This window comes from Lycium ferocissimum, unplaced genomic scaffold, assembly GCF_029784015.1.
Source record: "Lycium ferocissimum isolate CSIRO_LF1 unplaced genomic scaffold, AGI_CSIRO_Lferr_CH_V1 ctg2150, whole genome shotgun sequence".
Lineage (NCBI taxonomy): Eukaryota > Viridiplantae > Streptophyta > Magnoliopsida > Solanales > Solanaceae > Lycium > Lycium ferocissimum.
This window is the reverse complement of record NW_026719745.1, coordinates 5,894-30,691: the sequence shown is the minus strand read 5'-3', so window position 1 is coordinate 30,691 and position 24,798 is coordinate 5,894. Positions and strand designations below refer to the sequence as shown.

General features: G+C 37.6%; 1 long non-coding RNA gene across 3 annotated transcripts; it reads left to right on the top strand.

Annotated features, from left to right (window-relative positions):
- LOC132043158 (uncharacterized) lies at nt 1–24,399 on the top strand. Of its 3 annotated transcripts, XR_009411687.1 has the most exons (4): nt 1–208; nt 12,232–12,452; nt 12,817–12,992; nt 24,129–24,172. It is a non-coding gene; the product is annotated as an uncharacterized LOC132043158 (long non-coding RNA). The 3 variants fall into 3 exon arrangements; XR_009411689.1 differs by lacking the exon at nt 12,817–12,992 and having other exon boundaries at nt 6–208; nt 24,129–24,173; XR_009411688.1 differs by lacking the exons at nt 12,817–12,992; nt 24,129–24,172 and adding an exon at nt 24,373–24,399 and having other exon boundaries at nt 7–208.
- The last annotated feature ends 399 nt before the right edge of the window (nt 24,400–24,798 follow it).

The following is a 24,798-nucleotide window of genomic DNA, read 5'->3' as shown; positions in this document are numbered from 1 at the left end:
GTTTTCACCAAAAACAAAGGCGCCAAAACTAATTGAGCTATATATACCGAAATAAAAAATTCCAAATATTAATCAAACTCTCTATCTTTTGAAAACACAAGCACACCTAGTTTCTACACATCGCTCCTGTTATCTGCTCTGCCCTAGTTCTACCAATTAATTTCTTATCTCCTCAGATTCTTCTCTTGTTCATCAAAAACCTCTCAAGGTATTATAGATTCTTCTCCCTCTTCATTTTATTTTCTATAATTTGTGCTATTTGTTCTATTACTTCTTTGTTTAAAATCAGAAAGGTAAACACTCAATATTTTGACTCAGTTTCAATGTTTTGTATATGCTCCAAGTTGAATTTTTGAGCTTATTGTTTTGGGTCTCGTGTTTATGAGGTGAAAAACCCGCTATTTCTATTTTAAAACTTAATCTTCTGATTCTATTTCATGTTTTGTGTATGTACCCGCTGAATTTTTGAGTTTATTCTTTTGGGTATGTGTTTATGATACAAAAAACCTTTTATTTCTATTTTAAGACTCAATCTTGATTTCATTTTATAGCTTTGTACAAGCCGAGTTGGATTTGTGTGCTTATTTTGGTTGTATGAATGTCTCTTTGTTTAGTTTTTGATAATTTGTGCTATCTATTTTATGCGTATGTGTTAGGATCAAGAAGACCTTTTCGGTGTTGTGATTTTTCGAGCCACATAGGGACTTGTCTTGTTACTTCTATTGCAATTTTTCTTATTTTACATCTGTAAAGGTTTAGACTAAATTCATTTATACCTCATAGCCTATCTAATCTCTAATGTCATTTGTATTTAGCATACCTGGAAATAATAGCATATTGCAAGATAGCAATTCCCTTTCGCTGTGTTTAACTCTTTCACTTTCGATAGGAAAAAAATTTGAAAAAGTTATGGAACCCGTGTTTTGAAGCAAGGCCTAACCAAATATGTGAATTTAACTTTTATGGCCAAACTTAAATAAATTTCTACCTCCACTATGAGCATCTGTAAATCCATCACATAAGTTAGCTTTAACGTAAATCACAAAACCATTAGTTCTAAAGAGAAGGTACAATTTGTAAATTGGAACGATTGAATAATCACAACTATGTGAAGGATTTCAAAGAGTAGGATGTCGCTGCTGCTGTTAGATCTAATTATTATAACATCAAAGTTAAAATAAGAAAAAATTATTCCTTTCTTGCATTTTATATGTTATTGAAGAACTATATAGCTTCCATTTTCCCTTTTCTTGACAAATTTCAAATTACTATTAATTGTAAAAACTACTCTCGTTGTTTTAAAAAGAATGAGGAGGTTAAGAGTACATGGTCAAATTCTAATTTTCTAGTATTAGAATAAACATTAATCCTTAAAATAATGTTCTGAGTTTGGACATATAGCCGATATAACATGTAAATCATTTGTTTTGCTACTCAATGGCAAGGGTAATGTTATGTAATGAGATGAATATGTTGGTGTATGTTTATTAATGTTTGTTGTTCTTTCTTCATGTATTAGTTTCGGATCGAGAGTAGCATACGAACTATGGGGAGAAGTTGGATTATGAGCCAAGTAATGTCAAACATACAACTACCAGTGTATTCATAGATATTGTTCTTCCATATAACTAAGCAAGAAAAATATTGGTGCGTATCTTTTAAGAAAAAAGAAATAGCAGGGAGCATGAATCCTGATACATTTTAATAATTTAGGGATTCATGATCTCACATCAACCACCAACAAGCAGTACTATTTAAGGATAGATGTTTACAAAATTTGTACTTCTGGTGTAAAAGTAACTTATAGATAATTTGAACAAATATGTGGTTTTCTTGATATGCTAGGAAGAAGAGTGTAGTAGGCTGTTTTTTCTTTTACGTTCCTGTACTATCTTGGTACTAATTTAATAAAATCTGTACTTCATAAAAAAAATAGTACTCTTTTAGTCGTAAGCGAGTATTTGGATGATCTCCATGAGAAACTTCAAGTAAGGCAGAGTTGTGTTTTTTTGGGTCGTAAAGTATACTGTTTTCATTTTACGTTGGTGTAAGTACTTAACGTGTACATGTTTTAGCAACCAACATTTTAATTAAAAGTTAATTTTTAATCTTTATTCATCTTAGCCCCATCTGATTGTATAGTGCAATGCTTTAACGGATAAAGGAACCTAAATCCACTAGAAAGTACGACCTTAGAGTTCAACTTAGTTGTGTGTATATGATCATAACAAGTTGTGTGCATCTAAGTTATTTTATTATCCTTTTTCTTTTCTTAATCTAATTGTTTTCTACTCTCTAAGGTTATGGCACCTAGTAAGCAATGAATGCAACTTGTTGATAATCGGCTCAATGAAGCCTACTTAATCGGGGTGCAAAAGTTTTTGGATTATGCTTTTTGGAAAACAGGAGAAGAATATGAAATACGATGTCCATGTATCAAATGTTGTAATACAACTTTAGGAACCCGTGGGACAGTTGAGACACATTTGAAAGTTTATGGAATAATTAAAAATTATACTTTTTGGTATCATCACGGGGAAACTTTAGGTGAGCCACAGTCACAATCTGAAGATGAAGACGGTGATGAAGCAGAAGAATGTGAGAGTGAATATGAAGTGCAAGAACTGTTGAGAGATTTATATCCTAATCTTAATGAAGGAACCACACACCCGTTGAAGATGAAGTACAAATGCCAAAGCGAATTTTTTTTGATGAGAGATTTATATCCAAAAGCTTAATCTTAATGAAGGAACCACACAAAAGTATTGTAATGATTTACTTGTTATTAAAAATGTTAAAAGAGAACCAAATGCCAAGCGAAGATAATTCAAGTTGGGTGATGCTTGTCCTAATGATTGCATAGATGGAAAATAGATACACATAGCGGGGAAACAAGGAATAAAAAGGGTAAAAAGATCGCATCAAAGACTTTACACTATTTTCCATTAAAGCCTAGGCTTCAGAGGTTGTTTATGTCTAGAAAGACATCTACTCTAATGACATGGCATAAGGATAAAAGAGTAGATGATGAAATAATGAGGCACCCAGCTGATTCGATGGCATGGAAGTCATTTGATGAACTTCATCCTTCATTTGCAGCCGAGCCTCGTAATGTTTGACTTGGACTTGCTAGTGATGGATTTCAGCCATTTCGGAATTCAAAAATCTCATATAGCATTTGGCCTGTGGTTCTTATTCCTTATAATTTACCACCTTAGTTGTGTATGAAGCAGGAAAATTTTATTTTGTCAATGCTTATTCCTAGTCCAAATGGTCCAGGAGATGCAATTGATACATATCTTCAACCTTTAATAGAGGAACTAAATGAGTTGTGGGATGTTGGTGTTGAGACCTTTGATGCATCATCTAGACAGAATTTTAAGTTGCATGCTTCTTTGTTATGGACCATCAATGACTTTCCAGCATATGGAAATTTATCTGGATGGAGTACAAAAGGAAAATTGGCATGTCCATGTTGCAATAAAGACACTTCTTCATTTCGATTGACTAATAGTAAGAAGCAGTGCTTTATGGGCGATCGGCGTTACCTTCCTCTTAGTCACAAATGGAGGAAGGACAAGGACTCATTTGATGGTACAAAAGAGAAAAGGCTCCCACCAAAAATCCATTCTGATATTGAGATACTTAATCAAGTGCAAGATCTTGAAGGGCTACAATTAACAAAGGAACCAAAGAAAAGGAAGAAGATATCACATGAAAATCGAGAGGATAATTGGAACAAGAAAAGTATTTTTTTAAACTTCCATACTGGAAGTCTCTCTTATTGCGACATAATGTGGATGTTATGCATATTGAAAAAAATATATGTGATAATATTATGGGGACAATCATGAATGTCAAGGGAAAGACCAAAGACACAATTAAAACTCGGTTAAACTTGCAATAAATGAACATTAGGCCGGAATTGCACCCCATCCAAAGAGGGGAGAAAGTCGAAGTTCAAACTGCATGCTATACATTGCATCCCGAAAATAAGCACAAATTTTGCCTTTTCTTGAAGAATTTAAGGGTCTCTGATGGATTTTCATCTAATATTTCTCAACGTGTGAGCCTGAAAGATCACAAGATATCTGGATTGAAGAGTCATGATTGTCATGTTCTTCCGCAACATATACTTCCTCTTGCACTTCGTGGTATGTTGTCCAAAGAAGTATGTGAACCTCTTGTTGAGTTGTCTTTATTTTTTAATGTTCTTGGATCAAAGGAGTTGAGGATTGATGATTTGGAACAAATTGAAGAGCAAATTCCCATAACACTGTGCAAGTTAGAAAAGGTCTTCCCCCCTTCATTTTTTGATGTCATGATGCACTTACCTATTCATTTAGCTAGTGAAGCTAAGATTGCTGGACCTATTTATTATCGGTGGATGTATCATGTGAAACGATGGTTATACTTTTTGAAATCTCTCATTGGTAACAGGGCATGTCCAGAAGGTTTTATTGCCGAGAGCTACATCGCAAATGAATGTATGACCTTATGTTCAAGGTATCTGCATAGGATCGACACTAAATTCAATCGGCCTGAACGAAATTATGATGGGGGTTTAAGAAAATCTAATGGAGGTTTATCTGTGTTTTGTCAACCTGGAAGTGCTCTGGGAGTCAAAGATCCATTCGATCTTGAAGCAAATGAGTTGGAACAAGCACATATATACATACTAAAGAATTGTGATGAAGTCATACCATATCTCGAGTATGGAGAGTACTTTTATATCATCTCATTTTCCTTATTTTCTTTAGTATAATTTTTTTCTACATGACATTTACAGTCCACTTCAATTTTGTAGGGAGTTTGCGCAAACTCATGTGGATACTGTGCAAAGACTTGTCTGATGCAGAATGAAATCGACAATTTATTGAATGGTTTAAAGTTAGGGTAAGTAATACATAAACATTAAATTTGACATTTTAATGTTGTATTACTCATTCTAAAATATTTAACTTAATTTGTTTATAGGTTTCACAATTGTATAAGGAGATAATAGTCGGATCATGGAAGATTTGCTCTCACTTTCATGTGGACCTACTGGATATTTTACACATTGTAATGGTTACATTGTTAATGGATATAGATTTCATGAAGAAGATCATGATAAAAATTAAGGATTCAAAATTGTGGTGTTGTTGTAGTTGGTGAGAATGATAAAGATAGTGAGAACCTTGATGTCACACCCTAACAATGGTAGGGCATGACAGGCACCCGACTCTCATCAGAGTCGAGCGAACCCTTAGACATTCGCTCTATCAAAACCTGTCATTTCAAAAACTTTTAAAAACAAGAAACTTTTCCAAATAGAAATCATTATCTTTATAACGATTATGAAAACTTTCAATCAAATAAGTACTTTAAACCAATTGAAATCATCTAAAATACATACTCTTTTAAAATCCACAAATGACTCAACTGACATCACTTTGTCGACATCTTGTCAAATATACCACAGGACACAGCATCGTGCAGAAGCCTCTAAGAAGTAAACTGAACATTATGAGTCGGACGGGGCCCGACATACCCATAATCATACTTATCTATACATGACTTAGCACGGCTCCGTAACAAGGTGGAACTTGCCAATCCCGGTGACATCAAGCATCCTAGCTATACACTTAACCTCGCCAAACAATCGGCGCGGCGGGCATGAACGCAATCCCCGAGCAAAAGGACGTCGGACGCACAATGTGCCGAGTATGTAAGGTGGTAACGAATCATAATCATAATTTGACTTAGGACAGAAGAAATCACAATCTAACTCAATACCTGCATCCTTCGCTGGAAGAAACATAAATGTGCACACGAAATCTCAAAACAATATTTAAGTAAATAATGCAATCCAACACACATGCCGCTTCCGACATGTTAACAGAATGGTCCCTTCAGACAGCCGCATCTGGCTAGTATCAGAATAGTCCCTTCGGACGGCCGCTTTGGGCATAATAATGATGGCCCTTTCGGGCAGCCGCTTCCGGCTTAGCTAGGGTGGACCCTTCGGGCAGCCGCTTCTGGCTTAATATCACCATCAAATCAACACAAATTTAATCCAAAAATATCAATTTCAAATTCATATCATAAGTCACTAATCAATTCATCACAATCCAGTTATTAGCCTTAGTCTTTATAAGAAGTTATCAAATTTGTATCTCACTAGACTTAGGAGGACATACTTTCAGGTTTGAGGGTAGAATTGTTATGAAATTCTTACAACTTATATTCTACTCAATTTCATCTTATGGCCTTACCCAAAGAATAAATGATCATGTCAATACAAAGGGATGATACTATGGAATGTAAACATAAATCGTAAATGAAATGAAGTAGTAAAATCTCGCACCCCCTTCGGAATGGTTTTGAAAATCAAACTTTATATTTCCTTTAGTATAAAACTCATTTCCTCGAAATCATTAGTAAAACCATATACACAACTCAACGTGGCACCTTATGGGTGTTCCTTCGTAACATAATAGGAGTATAATATCAATAAGCCATCACAAGAAACATTTAAACCTTACTCGTCTAAGAATGGAATCATATGGAGTACATATAGAATGAATAACAACAAGAATCATGCCAACATGAAAGAAGGGATAGCCTTAACATACCTTGTTGCTTACGTGATTAGCTTAACTTATGCTTCCAAACACTTGCCAATCCACAATCAAGGTAAAGAAAATCGTGGACAAGTTGAAAAAGGTTCATATACTTCTCTAAGCTCGTAATTAACTTCCGTAAGTTCGGGCAGCATTTTCTTTGAAATTTTCGTTTCCCTCTAATTCCAATTCAATTTAACAACGCAATCAGCAAACAACAACAACAACAAACATCTCATATAAGCCTCTTTAAACTCAAAACATCAACTCCCAAAGATATACACCAAAACAGCCCAGTATACGCTTTGTATACGATATCTACATTCACTTTATTCTCCCAAATTCAAGAACACCAACTTATCAACAACATCAACAACAATATCAAAAATAATTTTATATCAATATCCAACTAATTCTATCCATTTAACCATACCAAAACAGCCCCCAAGTCATTTGATATCCAAAAATTATAACCAAACTTTCAACGTCATTTTCTCTATTCTAACCCGTCAAATCCATCAATGATCATGGTAAGAACATCATTAACATCTTAAACATACCTTATATGAGCAGCCACCATGAAAAAAACATCCCCAAAGTTTAACTTTTAGCTTAAATGATGATGACAACTCGTACTACACTTTATCCTTCACGAGCCTCGGGATTCGGGGCCTCGAACTTGATCGATTCTCCACTTTCTCTCTCTAACTCTCCTCTCTCCCTCTCTAAAATATTCTGGACCTTTGGTATGAAAATGAGGCAGATAAGGCTGAAAATTTCCCTTAAATAGCAAGGGAAGTGGGCCTGACCCGACTTAGAATCGGGTTGGGCCGAGCCCACTGCCCAGCTTGACCTTTCTGCCTTAAAACGTCCATAACTTTTTATCCCTATGTTGTGTGAAGGCCCACGACCTATGGTTGGAAAGGTATTTCAATTATCTACAACTTTTAGTTTTGGAGTTTGCCCAAATTCCGAAATAATGATGGGGTTATGGCCTCCGAAGTCAGATCACCCGAAAACGTAACTTAAAAACATCTTTTTGGAGGGCTTACACTTGGATTTGGCTCAAGGATCCTTCTTGAGTTGTGTTTAAATTCACATATATTATCCATATAACTTGTCATATGTCCTTTATAAAATTTCAACATGTGGACCCCACTTCGGCTTACGATTACGACGGCTATATATCTTTTAACGTATCATTCCAATCATACTGTACGAATTCTAAATATCATACTCATGCTATCCTCATGCTACTACAGTAGAATTTCATCCTTTGTACTTGTAATATTTGCTCCTCCTTGAGCTCACATTAAGCCGTCTGTGACCTTAGTAACGCGAAATTTTAAAGGGGTGTAACATCCTTCCCCTCTTAGAAACATTCGTCCTCGAATGTTAAATAAAGACTAATACTCGTATCCAATTCCTATGCTTATTAATATCACTTAACCCTTCACAATTCCTAAAGTCCTTTTCAATACTTATCTTTCCTCTATAAGCTTCAACTTCCCTTAACCTCATTGATGCTTTCAGTTATATTGATTTCTATAAGGGACACATTACTCCATTTCCTCAAACACATATAATCATGTTTCTTTCTCTTCCTTGTTTCATTCTTTGCTCGTTTAAGCTAACTCTTTTTTTTTTATACTGACTCACCTCTCGAATGACTCCTTGCTTATCATTGCTTCCCCTCTTAAGTCTCTTCTCATAATCTTATCGCATTATTCGAATCACATTAATCTTAGTTCATCCACTTTACTTCTAATCCCCGAGAGAACGTATCTTAATCCTTGACTCACTTCTATATCCTCGAGTAATTTCAACCTAACTCTCAAACTCATTCTGAACCCATCTTATAACCCTTCTCTGTAATTTGTACTACCCACCTGTATACAGCTAACCAACAAGCCTCAGAGGGCAACAATCAAAATATATCAACTTGCCTCACAGGGCCACAATCAAAATATATCAACTTGCCTCACAGGGCCACAATCATATTACAACACCCTATACATACCTGTACAAATGCTCTTCACAATGACATTCTCAATTCGATAAGAAGCATACCTTTCTTACTGCAATCCTTAACCTGCAGCACTTACCTTAAATAGCAATCATTAATCATCAGAGAACTTACCTTTCTTACGAGCAATTCCAATTTCGCAATCATAGTTGCACTTTACAATCACTTTATCAAAATTCAAATCTTAAAGTTAGCGGCAAGGATTCAAGGCCTATAGCACAGCTCTATAGCATAATCTATGATCTGAATGAAGGTAAACCATCCTAGATGCCCTGTAGCCTCCTGTTCATAATTGTGGTCGATAACACACCCATGAACAAGACTCTACTTGATACGACTTTGCAGACAATCCCTAGAACGAACTACTCTGATACCACTTTGTCACACCCTAACAATGGTTGGGCATGACGGGCACCCGACTCTCATCAGAGTCGAGCGAACCCTTAGGCATTCGCTCTATCAAAACCTGTTATTTCAAAAGCTTTTAAAAACAAGAAAATTTTCCAAATAGAAATCATTATCTTTATAACGATTATGAAATCTTTCAATCAAATAAGTAATTTAAACTAATCAAAATCATCTAAAATACATACTCTTTTAAAATCCACAAATGACTCAACTGATATCACTTTGTCGACATCTTGACAAATATACCACAGGACACTGTCTGCAAAAGCCTCTAAGACGTAAACTGAACATTATGAGTCAGGACAGGGCCCTGACATACCCATAATCATACATATCTATACATAACTTAGCACAGCTCCAGAACAAGGTGGAACTTGTCAATCCCAGCTGATGTCAAGCATCCTTGCTATACACTTAACCTGCCAAACAATCTGCGGCTGCGGGCATGAACGCAACATCCCCATGCAAAAGGACGTCAGTATGGACAATGTACTAAGTATGTAAGGTGGTAACGAATCATAATCAAAATTTGACTTAGGACAGAAGAAATCACAAGCTAACTCAATACCTGCAGCCTTCGCTGGAAGAAACATAAATGTGCACACGAAATCTCAAAACAATCTTTAAGTAAATAATACAATCCAACACACATGCCGCTTCCGACATGTTAACAGAATGGTCCCTTCGGACAGCCGCATCCGGCTAGTATCACAATAGTCCCTTTGGACGGCCGCTTCCGGCATAATAATGATGGCCCCTTCGGGTAGCCGCTTCCGGCTAAATATCACCATCATATCAACACAAATTTAATCCAAAAATATCAATTTCAATTCATATCATAAGTCACTAATCAATTCATCCCAATCCAGTTATTAGCCTTAGTCTTTATAAGAAGTTATCAAATTTGTATCTCACTAGACTTAGGAGGACATACTTCCAGGTTTGAGGGTAGAATTGTTATGAAATTCTTACTACTTATATTCTACTCAATTTCATCTTATGGCCTTACCCAAAGAATAAATGATCATGTCAATACAAAGGGATGATACTATGGAATGTAAACATAAGTCGTAAATGAAATGAAGTAGTAAAATCTCGCACCCCCTTCGGAATGGTTTTGAAAATCAAACTTTATGTTTCCTTTAGTATAAAACTCATTTCCTCGAAATCATTAGTAAAACCATATACACAACTCAACGTGGCACCTTATGGGTGTTCCCTTCAGAACATAATAGGAGTATAATATCAATAAGCCATCACAAGAAACATTTAGACCTTACTCGTCTAAGAATGGAATCATATGGAGTACATATAGAATGAATAACAACAAGAATCATGCCAACATGAAAGAAGGGATAGCCTTAACATACCTTGTCGCTTACGTGATTAGCTTAACTTATGCTTCCAAACACTGGCCAATCCACAATCAAGGTAAAGAAAACCGTGGACAACTTGAAAAAGGTTCATGTACTTCTCCAAGCTCGTAATTAACTTCCGTAAATTCGGGCAAAGATTTTCCCTAAAATTTTCGTTTCCCTCTAATTCCAATTCAATTTAACAGCGCAATCAGCAACCAACAACAACAACAACCATATCATATAATCCTCTTTAAACTCAAAACATCAACTCCCAAAGATATACACCAAAACAGCCCAGTATACGCTTTGTATACGATATCTACATTCACTTTATTCTCCCAAATTCAAGAACACCAACTTATCAACAACATCAACAACAATATCAACAATCATTTTATATCAATATCCAACTAATTCTATCCATTTAATCATACCAAAACAGCCCCCAAGTCATTTGATATCCAAAAATTATAACCAAACTTTCAACGTCATTTTCTCTATTCTAACCCGTCAAATCCATCAATGATCATGGTAAGAACATCATTAACATCTTAAACATACCTTATATGAGCAGCCACCATGAAAACAACATCCCCAAAGTTTAACTTTTAGCTTAAAATGACGACGACAACTCGTACTACACTTTATCCTTCACGAGCCTCGGGATTCAGGGCCTCGAACTTGATCGATTCTCCACTTTCTCTCTCTAACTCTCCTCTCTCCCTCTCTAAAATATTATGGACCTTTGGTATGAAAATGAGGCAGATAAGGCTGAAAATTTCCCTTAAATAGCAAGGGAAGTGGGCCTGACCCGACTTGGAATCGGGTTGGGCCGAGCCCACTGCCCAGCTTGACCTTTCTGCCTTAATACATCCATAACTTTTTATTCCTATGTCGTGTGAAGGCCCACAACCTATGGTTGGAAAGTTATTTCAATTATCTACAACTTTAATTTTTGGATTTTTCCCAAATTCCTAAATAATGATGGGGTTAAGGCCTCCCGAAATCAGATCACCCGAAAACATAACTTAAAAACATCTTTTTGGAGGGCTTACCCTTGGATTTGGCTCAAGGATCCTTCTTGAGTTGTGTTTAACTTCACATATATTATCCATATAACTTTTCATATGTCCTTTATAAAATCTCGACATGTGGACCCCACCTCAGCTTACGATTACGAGGGCTATATATCTTTTAACGTATCATTCCAATCATACTGTACGAATTCCAAATATCATACTCATGCTATCCTCATGCTAATACAGTAGAATTTCATCCTTTATACTTGTAATATTTGCTCCTCCTTGAGCTCACATTAAGCCGTCTGCAGCCTTAGTAACACGAAATTTTCTGGGGTGTAACACTTGATTACTATGGAGTTTTAATAGATGTGATTGAATGACAATTTGTTATGGATAGAAGAGTGAGTTTGTTTCGATGTAATTGGTTTGGTGTGTATGATACAATAAAAGGAGTTAAAAAAGATGAGTATGACTTTGTGAGTGTTAATCCAGGGAGATTTTTTAAAACAAATGAGCCTTTTATTTTAGCGGAGCAAGCATCTCAAGTGTTTTATGCTGATGATAGTTTCAACAAAGGTTGGCATGTAGCAAGGAAAACTCAACCTCGTGATTCCTATGAGATTGTGAAACAAATGGATGATGATATTGTAGAATTAGGAAATCCTTCTCAAAAGAAACGAAAAAGAACTAATGAGGTGAAGTATCTCTTTATGAATTAGTGCATTGTTACACATTCTGATGGAACTTTTCTTTTATTACTACATTGTCACACATTTTCTCTTATTGTTTTTTTTTACTTTCGCTATTTGCAGGTTTAATATGAAACCATCAAAGACTGAAAATGAGGTGGGATCAACTATGAAGACTACTACCAGATATGCATTCGTCGCGCCAAGTGCTATAGGTGCTATAGGAAAGGGACGAGGATGAGGAGGGCTTAGATCTTTGATTGAGAAACAGAATATGCCAACTAAGAGTTTATTTCCTCAATCTAGTGATATAGTTAAGCAATACATCCAAGAAATTGAAACAAGTAAGAATTTTTATTAATCTACTGTTTTAATTTGCGTTACTGAATTTAAATGCTTAAGTATTAGTATTATGATTTCTTTTCCTCAGGTGCTACAGGGAAGGGATGAGGACAAAGGGCTTTAAAGCTCTACGAGGTCTGCTAGTCAAGGAATGGGAATGATACATAAAAATTCCATGGTTCTTGAGAAAGAGTATATGCAATTTGATAGTCCATTGCCTCCATATGCTGATCAAGTTAAGCAATACACCCAAAAAGTTGAAATAAGTATGTTTTTTCTCCAAATTAAATCTGTTGTGGTTTTTAATTGCATATATAACTTAAACTGAATTTCAAAGCTTTTACTAATATGATTTATTTTCCTCAGGTGCTACAGGGATGGGATGATGACAAGGTCCTAAAAACTCTACGGTGTCTGCTAGTCAAGGAATGGGAATGATAATAAAAATTCCATGGTTCTTGAGAAAGAGTATATGCAATTTGATAGTCCATTGCCTCCATCCACTGATCAAGTTAAGCAATACACTCAAAAAGTTGAAATAAGTATGTTTTTTCTCCCAATTAAATATGTTGTGGTTTTTTTTTTTTTTTTTTTTTTTTTTTGTAATTTTTTTTATTCACAATCCAAGTAAGAATTATGTACATGTATCCAAACCAAGGTTTAAAGTTTTAGTGCCCTTGCCTGCAGACTTACTCCTTACTGTTTGCCAACCATCAGTATTTGGTTCAACTATACTCTCAATAGGATGCTCGGGTTCTATGATTTACATCCCTTGTCGTTTAGCAACATGCACCCCTATTTTCCTATCTGCTTGCTCACCTTGTATTTCAGTCACAACTACTAGTTGTACCACTTGTACAATCCACATATGATGTTTCGTCCTGTTGCGTTTAGAAGGTTGGTTTTTAGTGTTTTCTTGGAAAATGTTTCCCAACTGTAGACATTTTGGATAACAAAGTGGCTTTCAATTATACAATGGAATACCCAGTGTACTCCCTATCCTACTCAAAAAGTCAATTCCCCAACAACTCAAAGGTAAATTTGGCAACTGAGCCCCTAGAGGAACTATTTTCAAGACTTTTTTATTGAAATCAAAATCATCAGTCCACATTTTAATAATCATTGGTCTGTTGTTCAGCATATAAGGCCCTGACGGGGGCCTTCCTGTCATGACCCGACTAGGGCCATGAGGGGTACCCGGGGCTGACCACCGAGCACCACTCATTCTATTACTCATCCTGCGTTCATTCATATTTCTTATGCTCATAATCATAGAAAAACTATTTTCATTTGAAACATATTTACCTTTATATACACAAGCCCTTCGGCTATCAAAATAATATATACATACGAGGAGAAACTGTGAGACCATACTACCCACACATACGCATCTACGAGCCTCTACTAGAGTGCTAGACATTGGGACGAGATAGGACCCTGTCGTGCCCAAAATATATATATATATACACAAAATAATAATCAATGGCACCTCCGAAACAATGGAGTGCTCTCAAGTCAGCTAATAGCTCCTAGGAGTCTGGATCACCTCCCTGTCTACCTGTGGGTATAAACACAGCGTCCAAAGAAAACGGACGTCAGTACGTACATTGTACTGAGTATGTAAGGCATGAATGAAATGAACATAATAGAGAAATCATAAGGCATAGGATGAAGATATAACCTGCGTACTTTTTAAGTGTGGATAATTTCATACATGTATCATACATAAGCATATCATATGTATTACCATAGCGTATACATCATCATATTATATATACATCATCATCGTTAACCCCCGTCTGGGTAACCATCATATGCCGCCCACTAGTGGTGATCATGTCCGTCCTTCTAGGCGCAATGGAATCATAAGCAGCCCGCCTTAGCGATGACATGTCCGGCCATTTGGGCACGGTGGAATCACAAGCAGCCCGCATTCGCGGTGATATGTCTGGCTATTTAGGCGCGGTGGAATTACATCATCGTGCATATCATAGACTTATCATAAACTAGCATCATTATACATTTATCCCCAAAACATACATTAGAACTTGAAGGCAACTATAGCAATGTCGGGGTAACATAAGGTCGTAAACCCCCGATTGCATTATGGAGTGATCATAATCGTTATATCTCACCTTGGAGGGACTAACGTTTTAAGGTGAGTGCACATAAGGAAAACATCAATGGAACTATATTTAGGCCAATTAGATTGTGGAAACATCATATCGTATTCATAGGAAGAACTTTATTGAATTAACATATCATGGACTTTAGAACTTTTAGGCTCAACTCATAGTCATCATCATCATGCTCACATCGTATCTCTTTTCTTTATCTTATGAAAATCTCTTTATAACCATAGACTCATAATTTCCGATGAGTAGGAAAGTCATGGAAATGTAGGAAAATTCATGCCATGGAGTCATGCCTTAGAAAGAAGGGACTAGCCTTACATACCTTTTTTGTTTAACTATTCTATCGCTTGCTCGTTCTCCTTCAATGCCCACGTTTCTACCTTCAAGAGAATTCGCATTAACATTAGCTAATCGATTATATGTACGAGCTTACTAATGCTAGCGAAAATTGGGCAGCATTTCCTTTGTTTATACAACTTTCCTCATATCACATATCAACTCCCAATCATCCATAACAACATTCACAATACTATAGGCAACAATCATCATTCATCTACATTATCCACATTTCTCAATTTCACTTCAATTTCTCCATAATCATGGTCATAGTTCACTATTGCATTTTCTCACATATAATACTTATCCCATGTTCTAAATGTCATTCATAACCTACTTACAATCATAGCATGTCAATATTCATGATTCACTTCAAACTACTACTCAAAAATGACACTATTCCCACATTCGTGACCCATTTTCTATATCCTTCTACAATCCAAGTGTTTCAACTTCTCAATACCTTAAACAACATGAAAATACCATAAAACTTACCTTAGATAGTTTAGGAACAAGCCTTGAGTGGAAATACTCTTCTTGCACCAAAACCCTAGTTCACTTCCAATGGGATTTCTCGACTTGAATAAACTCTAATGAATTTCATACACTTAATTTTGTTGGTTTGATGAAGTTGATCATAAGTTTCTCTTGGGTTCTTGTGGATGAAGAGTGGATAGGATTCTAGAGGGTTCTTGAGTTGTGGAGAAGAGAAATGAAATGAATTAAATGACAGAGAGAGTCCTTATATCATTTTAGAATCTGACCCGACACGAACATGCGGACCAACATACTGTCCGTATATTTTATACTGACCGTATGTCTGGACCGTATGTTTGGTCCAGTGAAGACGCTCAATCTTGGCAGAACATACGGTTGGAAATACGGCCCGTATGTTTTATACGGCCAGTATGTTTGGCCGTATAATGCCCAGCTTTCCGAAATTTGTTCTCGTCGACTCGTTTGATCTCCAATCCTTATGGAACCTTCTTAACACTTGTTTAACACTTCAATACCAATCTAAGGGTCATTATCACTCTTCCCCAAAACATCACTAAGCCACCGTTAACTTGACACTCATAAATCTTACCCGACACACAACACATCCCTTGCTTTCATTAACAACTTCCTTCCCTTACCTCAAATGTCTTTAAAATCTCGATTAGGATCATCAAATGCTATTTCTTACTTATAAAAACATCGTATACGTCATGCCCTTCGTTAGTCTATTCACTGTACGTTAACAAAAAATTTCCTTGATGTAACATTCTTCCCCCCTTTTGGAACATTCGTCCTCGAATGTTAAGTCATCGAGGATTCTATAAAAATTTCGCCAGAGTTTCCCCTGTAATATAGCACTACCATCCTGTCACAACAGCCCATAATAACATTGCCTCACAGGGCCACAACACAATAGCAATATAAGTTGGCCACACATGACCCATATGCATAAAAAGAAAACATACATACCTCATAATCTCGATGTCTCATCATGGATCTCTTCCGGGGGCTGAAATAAGTGCGGATATATGGACTTCATCTTCTCTTCCGCCTCCCAAGTCATCTCTTCTCGGTTGTTATTTCGCCATAAGACCTTAACTAAGGCCACTTCCTTATTTCGAAGTCTCCGTACTTGCCTGTCTAATATGGCAATGGGCACTTCTTCATAGACTAGCTTTTCTGTCACCTGAACATCATCTATTGGAACAATCCTCGTAGGATCTCCAACACACTTGCGGAACATTGAAACGTGGAAAAATGGATGGACTGATTCAAGTTCTGGAGGTAAGTCTAATTCATAAGCTACTTGACCCATCTTGCGGATAATCTTATAGGGTCCAATGTATCGAGGACTTAACTTTCCTTTCTTATCAAATCTCATCACCCCTTTCATTGGCGACACCTTCAAAAATACCCAGTTGTCAACTTGAAATTCTAAATCTCGCCAGCGGTTGTCCGCATAAGATTTTTGGCAACTTTGGGCTGTCAACAATCGATCTCGGATCACCTTGACTTTTTCCACTGCTTGTTGGATCAACTCAGGGCCCATTAGTTGTACTTCTCCTATTTCAAACCATCCAATTGGAGACCTGCACTTCCTTCCATATAAAGCTTCATACGGAGCCATTTGAATACTGGAATGGTAGCTATTATTATATGCAAACTCAATTAGAGGTAAGTGGTCATCCCAACTACCATCGAAATCTAGAACACATACTCGTAGCATATCCTCCACGGTCTGAATGGCACGTTCGGCTTGCCTATCGATGCGGATGAAATGTTGTGCTGAGCCTTACTTGAGTACCTAAACCTTCTTGGAAAGATTTCCAGAACTTGGCTGTAAATTGCGCTCCTTTATCTGTGATAATGGATATCGGAATACCATGGAGCCTCACAATCTCCTTGAGATACAACCTTGCATAATCTTCTACTGAGTATGTGGTTCTGATAGGAAGAAAATGAGTCTATATTATATAGTCTGTCCACGATTACCCATATGGAATCATACTTGCTTCGGGAACGAGGTAATCCCACAATAAAATTCATGTTGATCACTTCCCATTTCCAAGTAGGGATCTCCATTGCTTGCAATAATCCTCCTGACTTTTGATGTTCGATTTTCACTTGCTGGCAATTTGGACATTGAGCCACAAATTCTACTATGTCTTTCTTCATTCCATCCCACCAATAAATTAACTTGAGATCATGATACATCTTTGTCGTTCCTGGATGAATAGAATACCGAGAAAAATGAGCTTCTTCTAGGATTCGGCGATGCAATTCTGCAACATTCGGAACACATAGCCTACCTCGGTATCTAAGAATTCCATCCATAGAAGTTTCAAATGGAGACTTCTCTTTTTCATGAAATGTGTCTCTATAATGGCTCAACTGAGGATCTTCATATTGACGCTCTTTCACTTCCATATTCAAGGACGAAACTGTGGGATTATTAATACCAATCCCTGCACTACCTGAATCAATTAAACGTACTCCAAGATTAGCTAGTTGGTGGAGCTCATGAATTAATTCTTTCTTTTCTGGAGGAACTTCACACCAACAACCGCCCATCGATCGACGCGAGCTAAGCGCATCAGCTACTATATTTGCCTCTCCGGGGTGGTATAAAATACTCACATCATAATCTTTCAATAATTCTAGCCACCGCCTCTGCCGTATATTCAACTCCTTCTGTTTAAAAATGTATTGAAGACTCTTGTGATCTGTATAGATATCGATGCACACCATACAAGTAATGTCTCCACATCTTTAATGCATGAATAACTGCAGCCAATTCAAGATCATGAGTTGGGTAGTTCTTTTCATGTTTCCGCAGCTGTCTCGAAGCATAAGCGATGACTTTACCATGCTGCATTAACACACATCCTAACCCAACACCGGAAGCATCACAATATACAACATAACCATCTGGCCCTTCTGGAAGTGTTAAGACTGGAGCTGAGGTTAATCTGTCCTTCAACTCTTGAAAGCTGCGTTCACAAGCATCATTCCACTGAAATTTAGCTGACTTCTGGGTTAGCTTCATCAATGGGGCTGAAATAGATGAAAATCCCTCTACGAACCTTCTATAGTAACCTGCCAATCCCAAAAAACTACGGACTTCTGTAGGCGTCGTAGGCCTTGGCCAAGTCTTCACAGCCTCAATTTTCTGAGTATTAACTCGAATGCCATCATCTAAAATAACATGACCCAAAAATGTCACAGAATTCAGCCAAAACTCGCACTTTGAAATTTTTACAGACAACTCCCGAGTTCGAAGAATTTCAAGAACAATACGTAAATGGTCTGCATGTTCTGATTCTGTGCGAGAGTATACCGTAAATATCGTCAATGAATACTATTATGAATAAATCCAAGAGAGGCCTGAATACATTATTCATTAGATTCATGAACACTGCCGGAGCATTAGTTAACCCAAATGACATCACTCGAAATTCGTAATGGCCATATCTCTTTCTGAAAGCTGTTTTGGGAATGTCTTCTTCTTTAACTCTCACTTGATGATAACCTGACCTCAAGTCTATTTTGGAAAACCACTTGGCACCTTGTAATTGATCAAACAAATCATCAATCATGGGGAGATGATATTTGTTCTTTATAGTCACCTTATTCAACTGCCTATAATCGATGCACATTCGTAAGGAACCATCTTTCTTTCTTACAAATAGGACGGGTGCTCCCCACGGTGATGAACTGGGTCTAATAAACCCCTTCTACAGCAAATCTTTTAACTGTGCCTTTAGCTCTTTCAATTCTGCCAGAGCCATCCGGTAAGGAGGAATAGAAATAGGCTCGGTGTCCGGCAACATATCAATAGTGAAATCAATTTCTCTTTCCGGAGGAAGGCCTGGAAGTTCATCTGGAAATTCATTCACTACCAGAACGGATTGGAAAGTTGGCGACTTTGCTTCGGTGTCATGAACTCGGACTAAGTGATAAATATAGCCCTTAGCTATCATCTTTCTTGCCTTAAGGTAGGAAATAAACCTACCTCTTGGAGATGCGGTATTACCCTTCCATTCAAGCACGGGCTCTCCCAGAAATTGAAATCGAACTACTTTCATTCAGCAATCAACATTAGCATAACATGAGACCAACCAATCCATACCCATAATCACATAAAAATCTAACATTTCCAGTTCAACTAAATCAACTTTAGTCTAGTGGCCACATATCACAATTACACAATTTTTGTACACTTGTCTAGCTATCACGGGATCACCAACCGGAGTAGATACCTCAAAGGGTTTAATTGGCTCGGGTTTTACCCCAATACGACCAGCAACACATGGAGTAATATAAGATAGGGTAGAACCCGGATCTATCAATGCATACACATCATAGGAAAATACGGATAATGTACCTGTAACCACATCCGGGGAGGACTCAAGATCCTATCGTCCGGCTAAAGCATATATGCGGGGCTGAGTGGCACCTAAAGTAGATGCTCCCCCTCGGCCTCTACCTCGGCCTACTAGGATCTGGGGAGTCTGCCCTATCGGGCGTACTGAAGAAGAACCAGCTGCTGATCCTGTGGGCTGAACTCCACCTCTACCATACCTCGAGGGACAATCACGCATTAAGTGTCCAGTCTGTCCACAAACATAGCAAGCATCTGCGCCCTGGCGACATGGCCCCGAGTGTAATTTCCTACACTGATTACATCGTGAGACTGGTTATCTGGCTATAATCACCCCCAAACTGGGAACCTGAAGCTCTCGAACTCTGACCCTATCCTGAAGGAATGGAGCGATCAAATCTCCTACCTGCAAATCGTGGAGGTGCACTAGTCGCCGACTGGCCTGAGTGTCTAGAATATGCCTGCCTTGATCCCCCTCTATAATCACTACCTGCCCCCATAGATCTGGCCCTCTTGCTTTGCCCTCTATCAATATCACGATCACCCCTTTGCGGATGTTGTTGTCCTTCTAAATTCTGGGCATGGGCTTGAATGTGGAAAATATCCATCCCATCTTGCAACGAAGCAGTCAAGTAATCCTTAAATAAATATGCCCCTAAGCCACTCACAAACCTATGCACCTTATCTCCCATATCGGCCACCATAGTCGGGACATATCTAGCCAATGAATTAAACTGAAGGCTATACTCCCGAGCACTCATATTTCCTTGTTTCAAATTTAAAAATCTATCCGCTCTAGCTCAGCGGACCTCGGGTGGCAAATTGTGGCGGATGAAAGCATCTACAAATTCTTGCCAAACGGGAGGAGGCGCATTCTCTTTTCTTGATGACATCCAATTATTGTACCATAATACCTCCACATCTCGGAGTCTATAAGATGCCAACTCCACAGATTAAGTTTCGGAGGCATGAATAATCTTCAATGTCCTCAACATTTCATCAATAAAGCCTTGCGGATCTTCATCTAGCTTTGACCCGAAAAACTCCGGAGGATTCAAACTCATGAAATCACGGGCTCTGGTACTAGCTGACCGATCACTTGGACCCGCATTCTGCCACTGTGCCTGGGCGGCAACTAACTGCGTCAATAGATGAATAGCCTCAGTGACTTATTGACCCGAAGTAGCCGGTGGAGGAACTGGAGGCATAGGAGCTGGAGCTGAAGCTCCTTCTTGTTCTTCTGTAATAGGCGGGGTGGAAGAAGCATTAGACGGAGCCTCATTATGTGATTCACCCTCTTCTACATTCATTGGCGGCTCTCTTTCTACCTGCCTTTTCATCGTAGTCTTGCCCTTTTGGGGGGCTGTAGCTTTTCCCTTTGGTGGCATTTCTGAAATCATAACACACTATTAGGGAGGAGAAAATCATATACACGGCTCTATCGCACGATCTCATAAGAAGAAGAATGGTCATTTTTCCTAAATGCCCTGTAGCCACCTGTTTATTACCGTGGCGCGCAACACACTATAAACAAGACTCTACTAGATACGGCTCGTAGACACTTCCTAGGACTGAACTGCTCTAATACCACTTTGTCACGACCCGACTAGTTCCATGATGGGTACCCGGGGCTGACCACCGAGCACCACTCATTCCATTACTCATCGTGCGTTCATTCATATTTCTTATGCTCATAATCATAGAAAAACTATTTTCATTTGAAACATATTTACCTTTATATACATAAGCCCTTCGGCTATCAAAATAATATATACATACGAGGAGAAACTGTGAGACCATACTACCCACACATACGCATCTACGAGTCTCTACTAGAGTGCTAGACATAGGGACAAGACAGGACCCCGTCGTGCCTAATATATATATATATATATATATATATATATATATATACACAAAAGAATAATCAATGGCACCTCCGGAACAATGGAGTGCTCTCAAGTTAGCTAATAGCTCCTACGAGTCTAGATCACCTCCCTGTCTACCTGTGGGCATGAACACAACGTCCAAAGAAAACGGACGTCAGTACGAACATTGTACTGAGTATGTAAGGCATGAATGAAATGAACATAATAGAGAAATCATAAGGCATAGGATGAAGATATAACCTGCGTACTTTTTAAGTGTGGATACATTTCATACATATAATATACATAAGCATATCATATGTATTACCATAGCGTGTACGTCATCATATTATATATACATCATCATCGTTAACCCGCGCCCGGGTAACTATCATATGCCGCCCACTAGTGTTGATCATGTCCAGCCTTCTAGGCACGGTGGAATCATAAGCAGCCCGCCTTAGCAGTGACATGTCCGGCCATTTGGGCACGGTGGAATCACAAGCAGCCCGCCTTCGCGGTGACATGTCCGGCCATTTAGGCGCGGTGGAATTATGTCATCGTGCATATCATAGACTTATCAAAACTTAGCATCATTATACATTTATCACCAAAACATACATTAGAACTTGAAGGCAACTATAGCTATGTCGGGGTGACATAAGGTCGTAAACCCCCGATTGCATTATAGAGTGATCATAATCGTTAGATCTCACCTTGGAGGAATTAACATTATAAGGTGAGTGCACATAAGGAAAACATCAATGGAACTATATTTAGGATCATTAGATTGTGGAAACATCATATCGTATTCATAGCAAGAACTTTACGGAATTAACATATCATGGACTTTAGAACTTTTAGGCTCAACTCATAGTCATCATCATCATGCTCACATCGTATCTCTTTTCTTTATCCTATGAAAAGCTCTTTATAACCATAGACTCATAATTTCTGATGCGTAGAAAAGTCATGGAAATGTAGGAAAATTCATGCCATGGAGTCATGCCTTAGAAAGAAAGGACTAGCCTTACATACCTTTTTCGTTTAACTATTCTATCGCTTGCTCGTTCTCCTTCAATGCCCACGTTTCTACCTTCAAGAGAATTCGCATTAACATTAGCTAATCGATTATATGTACGTGCTTACTAATGCTAGAAAAAATTGGGCAGCATTTCCTTTGTTTATACAACTTTCCTCATATAACATATCAACTCCCAATCATCCATAACAACATTCACAATAACATAGGCAACAATCATTATTCATCTACATTATCCACATTTCTCAATTTCACTTCAATTTCTCCATAATCATGGTCATAGTTCACTATTGCATTTTCTCACATATAATACTTATCCCATGTTCTAAATGTCATTCATAACCTACTTACAATCATAGCATATCAATATTCATGATTCACTTCAAACTACTACTCAAAAATGACACTATTCCCACATTCATGACCCATTTTCTATATCCTTGTACAATCCAAGTGTTTCAACTTCTCAATACCTTAAACAATATGAAAATACCATAAAACTTACCTTAGATAGTGTAGGAACAAGCCTTGAGTGTAAATACTCTTCTTGCACCAAAGCCCTAGTTCACTTCCAATGGGATTTCTTGACTTGAATGAACTCTAATGAATTTCATACACTTAATTTTGTTGGTTTGATGAAGTTGATCAAAATTTTCTCTTGGGTTCTTGTGGATGAAGAGTGGAGAGGATTCTAGAGGGTTCTTGAGTTGTGGAGAAGAGAAATGAAATGAATTAAATGAGAGAGAGGGTCCTTATATCATTTTAATATCTGACCCGACACGAACATATGGACCAACATACGGTCCGTATATTTTATACCGACCGTATGTCTGGACCGTATGTTTGGTAAAGTGAAGACCCTCATTCTGGGCAGAACATAAGATTGTACATATGGTCCGTATGTTTTATACGACCAGTATGTTTGGCCGTATAATGCCCAGGTTTTTGAAGTTCGTTCTCATCGACTCGTTTGATCTCCAATCCTTATGGAACCTTCTTAACACTTGTTTAACACCTCAATACCAATCTAAGGGTCGTTATCACTCTTCCCCAAAACATCATTAAGCCATCATTAACTTGACACTCGTAAATCTTACCCGACACACAACACATCCCTTGCTTTCATTAACAACTTCCTTCCCTTACCTCAAATGTCTTTGAAATCTCGATTAGGATCATCAAATGCTATTTCTTACTTATCAAAATATCGTATACGTCATGCCCTTCGTTAGTCTATTCCTTGTACGTTAACGGAAAATTTCCAGGATTTAACACTTCCCCATGCCATTTTCCCGATGGTGGCGCACAATAGCGGTCAACTGATCATACGCCAAGAGAAAACTTACACCTGTGTTTAATTGCATGTATAACTCAAACTAAATTCCTAAGCTTTTACTAATATGATTTCTTTTCTGCAGGTGCTACCGGGAAGGGACGAGGACAAGGTCTTAAAAACTCTACAATACACAAAAATTTCGTAGTTCTTAAGAAAGAGTATATGCAAATTGATAGTCTATTGCCTCAATCTACTGATCAAGTTAATCAATATACCCAAAAAATTGAAACAAGTAAGTTTTTTCAAATTAAATCTGTTGTGTCTGTAATTGCATATATAACTGAAATTAAATATCCATGCTTTTACTAATATGATTTCTTCGCCAGGTGCTATAGGGAAGGGACAGGAGCAAACAACTAGATCTTTGTGCTCCTCTTTAGAAGTTTCTAAAAATGAGGTGGAATCTCTCCACACGAGTGCTATTGATGCTAATCAAAGTATGCAAACTCCTAAAACCACAAGATCAAATTCTGCCATGTCTTCTAGTCAAGGAATGCGAACAAGGGATAAAAAAACCCTTGATTCTTGAGAAAGAGCATATGCAAACCAATATTTCATTGCCACCATCTACTGATCAAGTTATGCAACACTCCCAATTAGTTGAAACAAGTATGATATTTTGAATCCATGTGTTATTAATTTGAAGAACCGAATTTTATTGCTGTAGTTTTAACCAAATTATGCAGATGTAGATTCATCTAATCCTAGAAAGGTAAAAAGAGTTTGGGGTAGGAACAAGTGTAAAGAAGTTG